General features: G+C 38.6%; 1 long non-coding RNA gene across 1 annotated transcript; it reads left to right on the top strand.

Annotated features, from left to right (window-relative positions):
- Positions 1-1146: 1146 nt before the first annotated feature.
- On the top strand, positions 1147-3129 carry LOC115305661. Its single transcript, XR_003914918.1, has 3 exons — positions 1147-1256; positions 2426-2571; positions 3040-3129. It is a non-coding gene; the product is annotated as an uncharacterized LOC115305661 (long non-coding RNA).
- Positions 3130-7322: the final 4193 nt, after the last annotated feature.

Below are 7322 nucleotides of genomic sequence, written 5' to 3'. Positions count from 1 at the left end.
GGAAAAAGCTTTAAGCAGATGTGTTGTAAGAATAAGTTAACTTACGGCAAACAAGGCATTTTCAGCTAATACTCTTCCTGACGGCATGCAAATCGTGACCTTATCAGACTATTTTCTCTGCTCATTCACTCGCTTTTTTGGAGAGGACACTTCTCCACATAGACTTTGTCTCTATCCAATATTCATTTGGAAACTTTCCGCAAAACCTCTGCCCTGCAGGGAGCTTTCACTGGATCAGTCTTCTTGATCATCCTTTTAGCTCTTCTGTAAATACATACCATAATTCAACGGCTTTCTGCGGTCTCTGAGATTACGCAGAAAATGCATCCTAAGGACAGACAAATGCAGTTGCTCCATTTGCAGTGTGGTGGCTCTTCACAGAGTGAAGAGAAAATGGAAGCGGAGTACCTGACCAGGGATCAGGATGCCGGCCTTCTCTTCCACATTATGCCCCTAGTTAGTAGCCACGGAAGTTAGGCGAGGTAGGCATGTCTCCAGCACGTAATGGATGTTGAAAGATGAACTAAAACATTAAAGGTTTTTAAATTTAATCATCGACTCGAATTGGGCAGCGCCACACCGTGAGTGGTTAGACAGCCGAAGGTAGATAGTAGGCAAGGAAAAGGCCCCTAAAGAAAGCAAGGAAACAAACGAAACTCCTCCCCGGGCTGCCACCGAAAGCCTGCTCGGTTGTTTGCGATTGGTTGTTCCTTAGTGTTTCCTTCACGGTAGGCTGTTTGTGATTGGTTGTTGCGTGGGCTGCGTGTGATTGGTTGCTGCTCTCGCTTTTGGTTTTTGCCCGCAGCTCTGGCGTCAGGGCCTGATTGTGCTAATGACTTTCTGCTTAATTTGACAGCTTAGTACCAGCGCTCTGTAGGTGGAAGAGACGTGACAGATGAGGTAAAGGGTAAGAATATGTTTTGTAAATGATAAAGTGCACTGTAAGTGCGAGGACCCATCCTTTTCGGTCTCCCTGCTCTGCAACTCAGGCCTCCTAGGCGTGGGGCCTGTGCAGTCAGTCACGAGGAGTCACTCAGGGCCTGGTTCTCAGTAAGCGTCGCGCTTGGGTGCATGTCCTGCTGCCGCCATCTTGAAATGCTGACCAGTTTTGTCTTCTACTTGTGTTTTGTTAAGTGAAGGCCCCTGGGAAAATGGAGCCCAAGAGGAGAGGAACGAAAATATGCTTAAAACGCATGTCCGCGTCGCCTTGCCGCCTGATTACCTGTAGTACGGAATCCACCCGATACTTGGAACTGGTAAGACTAGGCTGAGTGAGTGGCCTCGTTTCTAACACAGAAAGAATGCAGTGATGGCCTTTTAAAAAAACAAACAGCCAAGGAAATCTAGTATACTTTTCTCACCTGTGTTACTTCTTTGCATTAGCCAATCATGTACGCTGAAAATAATAAAAAGAAAGGACAAATAGGGTTTCTGTTTTTTTCCCGGCTTTTGGTTCTTCCTCTCACATCAGTCAGCCCCAGGTAAAGAGTGTAGAATACACGCACATAGATAAGTGAAATGAAAGGGGTGGTGATGGTCTACAACAGTGTGAATGTACCAAGACCACTGAAGTACACATTAAACGCTAAGATGATAAATTTTATGTTATGCTTATTTTACCACAATTAAAAGTATTAAAAATTGAAGAAGTAAAATCAAACCAGTTGAGTTAGTATTGTGTAATGTGTAATGCTGTTCTGGTGAGAATGAAATGCATCTGCACAGGCAAACTAAGGCATACGAATTGCATTATTTTGTAGTGCTGCAAAGGAGTTAAATCCCCTCATGTTTTCCTTGAATGCGACATTGCAAAAATATAAAGTGAATGGTGACATTGATTCAATTTCAAGTTGTAATTTTAAAATTTAGAATTGTGGTAAATAGCAAATAATAAACCATGAAAAGTTGGGAGACTGCAGAAAAAAGGGAATATGTGAAAATATATATTTTAGTACTTTTAGAGGAACTGTTTTTTTCATGCTTATTTTACAAGGGGGTCCCACATTTTCATTTTGCACTGGGCCTTGCAAATCATGTAGCTAATCCTTTTCACCTGTATTATATTTACATTGGTGAGGGGTATTTTGGAATTGTTAAGATTGCACGTAACTCCACATAAGTTTTGTGAGCACAAAGTGCCTAGTGGAATGCTCAAGATAAAGACGTACACTTATAATTTGAGCCTTTACCCTATGTCATGTTGTTCACAACCTTATTCTGTGAGTTTTCTTGTATTGCTTTTTTCTTTGATTCATTTCTTGATAGATGTGCTCTTTGAGAGATGTATTCAGCCTCTCAGCCTGGCATTAATTAGTGACAACATTTAACAATGAAAAGCTAATGAAGCAGAAAGGATTTTAATTGTTCTTAACCATCTTTTCACTTCTACTAATTGCTTTGTGGGTTTTCTATACATCTTCTTTAGGTTAAAAGAATTCTCAAAAAGACAGGAATAAAGAAAGAAAGAAACAGTTTTAAATTCTCACATGCCTTTTCAAGTCATTCTTACCAATTCCATAGCAATAGAAAGAAAAAAGGAATGTTTCCTGCAGTTATGAAGACCCCTCAGTGGTAAGTTAGACATTGAAAGTTGGTTGGCTTCCCTTTTAGTCACTCTTTACATCTGTAGTCCTTTTTATAACTTTTCTAAAGAATTTATGTCTTTAAATTCTCCCTATGCTAATATTTTCAGATTATTGATTACCAATAGAAGAGAGAAACACTTAATAAGTTTCTTTTTTTTACTATATTTCAGTTTTTCCATTTATCTCCCCCCCTCCTTTCCTGCATTTATATTACTAAGTCAAGTGCCTCTTATCTTCAAAGCATATTTGAGACCTGTGTCACAGCTGCAGGGAACCAGGCCCATATTGAACCTTAAATTCTTGCTTTTTTTTTTTTTTAAAGGGAAAGGGTCAGGAAAATCCACTCTTACCTACTTGGTAGGTCATTCTAAACTTAAGCTGTTATTTTTATTTTCAAGGCATATAAAATATGCTGCCTTTGATGTTAATAAAGGTCCTATTGTTCTTTTTTCAGCAGAGTTTGCACTGTGAATTGCCTTTGGAGTTGAAGCAAGGATCCATCTGCGTTCCCTTTCATGATCTGCTCTGGGACCAACAGCCAGCCTGAAAGGTACACTTATAACTGGGGTGGTGGGTGTAGATCAGTCTGTGGCTGAGAAGCAGATTATCCACAGCCAGGTCTATTAGAACCTGATTCCTGTTACACTAAAATGCTCTACTTTGATACCGCCAAACCTAATGGATACTTTCCTGTGCTTGGTTAGTCTTCCTTTGTAGCATTTGAACACTGACACCTGCTTTTTCTTCTTTTGGTTTCTAGGTCATCATTTTCTCTTTTTAACTCATTCTCTTTATGGTTGTATGTCTTTTTCTCAGCAGCTTCTTTCCTCTACCAGTTCTTAAGTGACAGCATTCTGCAAGGCTCGATTCTCAGCCCTATTTTCCTTTTACTCTATAGTATTTTCACTTGAGGATCTCATTTAAAACCAGAGCTTCAACTACTAGATATGCCCCATTGACCTGTCTTCTGCCTAGATATCTTTCTTAGGTTGTTTTCTTTATTTTCATTGTATTAATTAGGGAAGTGTCGGGGTAACTAACAAAATCTGATAAACAGCTGAAGAAAGTAGGGCATACGTTTTTCTAACATACTGAATAATAAGTCTGGAGATAGTCCATGGGTTTTGCAGAAGTCCTTCTAATCATTAATGATCCAAGTTCTGTCTATCTTTTTGCTCCAGAACTGCTAGTGCATTGGCTTTTGTCCTAATGTTTGTTGCTTCCTGGTCATGCAATGGCTGCTATATCTCCTGGCATCACATCCATGTTCCAGAAGGGGAATGTGGAAGAAGTGATAAACATTTGAGTCTGTATTTTTTTTTATTAGAAAGTAAAATATTCCTAAAAATCCCACCAGGCGTTGTCCAGATATATTTCTGATGAAATGTGACTATCCATAACTTTAAAGTGGATCATAAAATTAATTAGTAAGCTGTCTTCTTCTATGATGGAGATAGGCAAGGAGAATGTAGTTTTGAATAGCTTATCTGCAGTTTGGGATAACCAATCCAGTTTTGGCCCATCTGTTTTCATACATGATATCTCTAATGGGATATTCCACAGATACCTTAAACTCAGTCTGTAGATTTTTGGGAAGGGAGTAAAATGTGAAACATGGAATGGCAAATGATAGGTTCCATGTTTTTGTGGTTTTAATCTGGGGAGGAAGTTCATGTCTTGGTGTAGGGCAGTGTCAGCAGACACTGGTACATGCAGAAACTCATACTTAACAAAATTACAAAAGATAATGGTACATATGATTTTGTAAGTTGGGTGATACAAAGTATTGCTAGAAGGGTTCAGAAAAATTCAAGGGAGTCCAGGGATGATTATAAGAGAGTCAGGTAGACTTTACTAGAAATTGTAGCACTTTAACTGGATTCTGAAAGATTCATTTCATTTTCCCAGGGAAGGATGGTAAAAGATGCATGTTCAGTGAGCTATCAGAATCAATACAACTTTTGGTGCCTGCAGCCTAAATCTGAGGGAAAATGGTATTGGTATTACTGTAGACATTTCTGTAGGGAAAGTGTTAGTCTCAAGGGCTTTTGGGAAGCTCTTTAGAAATAACAAATGCATGATGTCTACACCTGGAGTTCTAGACAGAGAATGATAAGAGTGTCTGATTAACCCTCTCCTCTTTAGTTAGCGACAAAGTAAGTGAACTATAGCACTAACAGGGAAGGTTTAAGAAAGCAAGATAAGGCCAAATGGGAGAGAGAAACACAACATTTTATTTCTTTGTCACAAAGTATGTGTACCTATAGTAACGTGTGGACTCTGCCTAAATGTTGGGCTGACCTACAACTGTAAAGATAGACTCCACAATGCTAAAAATGAAAGGACTTAATTGAGGTTTGAAGAGCCATCTACTGTAAGTGAAATGGAGTTGGAGTTTGTATCTAAACAAATTATGCCAGCATTTTCTGCTAAGTCAAAAATACAAACATTCTTCAGAATGATATTACAAAATCTAGAGACTCCAAAACACAATTTTGTGATGTTCAGAATAAAATCCATTTTTACTTAAAATATGAAGAACTGGGAAAATGTGATCATTTTCAGGGGGAAAAACAATAAGCTGAGGTGAACTACTGGGTGATCCCTATTTTTACTTTTTAGACAAGACTTTTAAGTAGCTATTATAAGAATGATCAATTAAGTAATGAAAGAAAAGATAGGTTATCTCAGAAGATGAATGACAAAATATGTATAAAGGGAATTCTAGGGCTGAAAAGTATAATATCTGAAAGCTTAAGAAATTAGTGCTTGGATTTAATAGCACAATAAATATGATAAGGTCAGCGAATTTGAGAACAATAAACCCAAAAGATGAGAGATCAAAAACATTAAAAAATGAAAGAGTTTCAGAGAATTGTTGAATAATTTAAACAAATTTAAAATATAGTTAATCAGATTATGGAATGAAAGGAGAAAGAGAATGGATCAGAAAAAAAATATCTGAAGAAGTAATGGCTAAAACTTCCAAACTTCTTGAATGAACATGACATCCCTGTGGGCAAAATAGGTAGGCAGCTAACAAGGGTACTGTTACATAGTCTTTTTTAATACTGATGAATAATTTAAACATAGCAAGAATACATGAGCTGAGGATAGTTTCCCTAATAAAAAGTCATAATTCTTTCCCCAGGTGCCTGAGACACTTTTCAGACCCAGAAACCACTGACTAATGAGGTAGCAGTGTCCACAGAAGGAAGGACCCTGTAAAACCATTAGCAAATATATATTGTAATAATGCTGCCCCAGAAGGACCTATAGCTATTTTCTTGAGTAAACGTATACTGGGGAAAAAAGAGTATCCAGACATTTTGAGGACTATCAGACACAGAGTTGAACTTGACACTGATATCTGAAAACTGGAGGGGACATCATTGACTAGTGTTAGAGTAAAAACTTATGGAGACAATGTAGTAAATGGAGTCCTGGCCCAAATTTGGTTTATAGTAGGTCTGCTGGGTCCATTTACCCAACCAGTAATCATTCCCCTGGTCTCTGAATATATAAATGGTACTAACTTAGTTGTCTTATAGAGTAACTCTAACTGCTACTTAGAGTCCTTGACCTGTAGAGAAGTGGCAGTAGTAGTGAGGAAGGCTGCCCTCTCTTCTCGTGCTGAGAAATGAAACACAGTATCTCCTCCTGTGTGTGTGTGTGTGTGTGTGTGTGTGTGTGTGTGTGTGTGTGGAAGAGGGATTAGCAGACACTGGTGCCATCTTTAAGAATCTCAAGGATGCAGAGGTGGTATTACCTATTGTATTTCCGTTTAATTTATCAGTCCGGCTCTTGCAGAAACCAAAAGGATATTAATGAATGACCTTAGTCTTAACTTTAAGTTAAACCAAATTGTCCCCCTTATCACACATGCTGCATTAGACGTGGCATCTATTACTTGAGCAGATTAATATGGGTAAAGGTTGATGGTATGCATTCTTTTCTATCCCAGTCAGTGAAAAGGAGGATAAATAGTTAACATGCACGTGGAACAGATAAAAATATATACTTAGAATTTTGTTCTAAAGTTCTATTAACTCCTTCGTGTCTAAGATTTCTTGGATGGGGCACAAAAACATGAATCATAAAAAAGAGGATGGATTGGAATACAAAAGGATCCAAAGAACTTTGGACGCTGATAGAAATGTGATCGTAATTACAGTGGTTTTTATGCGGCTTTCGTGTCTATCATAACTCATTGAATTATATCCTTTATTGTACACAAATTATACCTCAAAATTGATTTAAAAAAATCTACAGTGATTTCCAGTATCTTCAGAAGAAAGGCCAGTTTTTCTGGGAAGCCTAAAAATTCTTTTCAGTTCAGCCCCATGGCTATTTGCTCTCATCTCAACCACGGGCAGTCCTCCTTATAAAGCACCATGACTTATACTTTCCAAGTGCACCGTGCTCTGCTGTTCAGTGCTCCTCCCCTTTCTCTACCAAGGTCAAGAACTTCTATTGACTCTGTAAGAACTGGCTTGGGGCGCCTGGGTAGTTCAGTCAGTTAAGTGTCTGACTTCGGCTCAGGTCAGGATCTCACTGTTCGTTGGTTCCAGCCCTGCACTGGGCCCTGTGCTGACAGCTCAGGACCTGGAGCCTGCTTCAGATTCTGTGTCTTCTCTCTCTGCCCCTCCTTTGCTTTCAGGGTGTCTCTCAAAAATAAATAAATGTTAAAAAAAAAAAAGAAAGAAAAAAGAATAGGCTCCTGCATAGTCTTCTCTA

This window comes from Suricata suricatta, chromosome 2 (assembly GCF_006229205.1).
Source record: "Suricata suricatta isolate VVHF042 chromosome 2, meerkat_22Aug2017_6uvM2_HiC, whole genome shotgun sequence".
NCBI lineage: Eukaryota > Metazoa > Chordata > Mammalia > Carnivora > Herpestidae > Suricata > Suricata suricatta.
This window is presented reverse-complemented; position numbering and strand designations above follow the sequence as displayed.